The sequence below is a fragment of the Antennarius striatus genome, chromosome 10 (genome assembly GCF_040054535.1).
Source record: "Antennarius striatus isolate MH-2024 chromosome 10, ASM4005453v1, whole genome shotgun sequence".
Classification (NCBI taxonomy): Eukaryota; Metazoa; Chordata; class Actinopteri; order Lophiiformes; family Antennariidae; genus Antennarius; species Antennarius striatus.
The window spans coordinates 6,018,896-6,021,562 of record NC_090785.1 but is presented as its reverse complement, the minus strand read 5'-3'; positions in this window follow the sequence as shown (position 1 = coordinate 6,021,562).

The following is a 2,667-nucleotide window of genomic DNA, read 5'->3' as shown; positions in this document are numbered from 1 at the left end:
AATTCCAGGGTGCAGGACGCTGCCAGTACCTTAAATTATGTGAAATCAAATCTACATAGATTTTAAGTCTGAAAATGAAATAAATTTCTCTAGCTCCTATCTAGTTTTAATTTCTTCTACATAATGTAATGAGAAATTTAATAATGCCAGGATTTTGTTAACACACTGTCTGTGATTAGTGTTATATTAAGGTGACCTTTTTTGTCGTAAATGGAAAACAAATAAAATGTCACTGAATATGAGCAGTTTGTTCTCTACATTTTAATGACTTTCTTTGTATAATACCTGTTACTTCAACAATTTTATGAGAAAAAATTGTTTTATTTCCTTTCATTCGGGACCATTCCACCTAAGATACTTTAAATATTTTAACTCACAACATCAGGATCTCCACAGATATTCAGTCTTTCTCAGGAACAAGATGCAAAGTTCTAAGGTTACAAGGTTATACTGTATGTTTCTGTAGTAGATGGAGGAATTTACAATAATTAATGATAAATGATCAGCCTGAAGAAAAAATGATGAATGCAATTACAATCTTCAATGCAGTGCAAAAAAAATTTCAAGCTTTTCCTTCCAACTATTTTTTTATGTTTTAGAATTGTTTTAAGCCACTTTTAATATGGAGTGGTTAACTGCTCTTTAACAGCTCGGTTCGTAGTGTGTGACTGTGATGCCAGCCTCTGCTCATGTTGTGTCAAACTCAACCCATTCAGCGCGATACTGGGATCTATTTTGGGATCTTCAAACAGACCTCTGCTTCTCTGGTGTGGAGAAACAGCAAACCGTGGGTTTTCACAGAGACAGGAAGAGAGCAGGAAACGCATACAGTTTTCCGTGGTGGGAAGCTGCATTAGATTGTGATAGATTCACACAGGAAAAACACAATTGAAGCTTTTAACACACAACTGACCTCCCCAGTGCCCCAAACCTGGAGTGGTGATCTTTGTATTTACATTTGACATCCATGAACATTCCCTCCTCTGAAATCGGATTTTTTTTTTTTTTGTATCGTTAGACACAATGTACAAAATACTAAGTATTTTGCTGTCTGAATATTTTATGGCTTTTCTATGAGTGACTTGAATATACACTTTTCAGTCTGACCTCAGAACCTCAATTCGGTCCACTGTCAGGCAAGGCAATGTACATCTCACATTTCAAGGACTGGGGGGAAAAAAAGGAGAAAATAAAAGCAATCTTCAAAATGCTGTAATCAATAAAGGATGGCTGTAAACAGCAAAATGAGTGTTGTACTTGTTTGCATATGGAGTGATGGAGGGGAGTCAAGTATTTGCAGCATAGTAACAAAATGTATTCATAACTTACATTCTTGTATCTAAATAACAGGAATGAAGATTTAAGCTAATGATTCATTCACATTTATCACTTCAAAACAAGAATTAACCAAGACTTCATAGTCTAATCTATTCAACCCTGTCAACCCTTCGTTTCCAGGTCATGCCAGTCCCCACCCCCACCCCCACCCACATTCATCATACTTCCTGTACATTTAGAGTACTATTCTGTCCTTGCCTATCTCTCAGTGCCAGTGGTACCGCTGGTTTTCAGCAGATATCATTGCTCCGGCTATCTGATCATACTGTCAGAGTGGAGCCCAGCTCCTATCTGCAGTCATTTATAGCTGTTCCATTTCAATTTTACGGGTCGGATTGGCTTCATGAACTTGCTGTGGTCCCAGGGGGCTCTTATGGGCAAACAAAAGGCTGTTACTGAACACTCTGACCCAAACTTTATTTTATAGGGTAAAAAAACAAGAACGGAAAGACTGAATCTTTCCAAAACTGATTGATAATAGTGATTATCTAAATATACTGTATCACTCTAAATATACTGACCCGTATCACTGCAGGATACTATATTAATGCGCTGTGTCTAAAGTGGTAGCAAGTCAACAATGAAACCAGACGTTACACTTTTAACCCCTTGGCATATGATGTGAGGCATTTTTCTGTCTCTGTCTCTGGAGTCTTCCCATCTATTTTTGTTTTTTGTTTTTTTTACTTTGATGGTAGATATTTTATTGATTGTTAAAAGTAACAACTAAAGACTGACATGTAAACTGTGTATTCTTCCTTTGGCAAATCATACATGCATATCTGGGATGATGTAGCATGTATCACTTCAGTTTTCATTCACATTATCTTGATATTTATTTCTAACTGGTGGTTAAAATATGTGTACTTGTTCAGATGCACTTGATTTTGCTTGGGCCTGAGGGATGTGTCATCTCCTGATGGCTTTTGTCACGTTTGGATGCGTTTTCATGCTACACGCTTGGGGTGCAAAACCCTGTTATATTATGCACAATTATGAACGATCCCTGTATTTAAGATCCTTTAATCGGGTAGAGGATATCATATTAAAATGAAGTGCTTTCCTGAATTACTGAGTAATTGTCTCAGCACAAAATGAAAACAAAACAATCTAAGTTGCTACGTGAAGAGGCATTTGAAGAACTATGAGTGAGGAGAATCGCCTCTCCTGTCTGTTTGCGATTTCCCTCAAGGGCATGACATAAGACCACACTACGTGAATTGCTTAATCTTAATTGCAGGTTCAGACTATCAACCAGGCATCCATATCCTCCTTTGTTTAATTAGGAATAACTGTGTTGAGCCACACTGCACCATCAATTGTAATGTT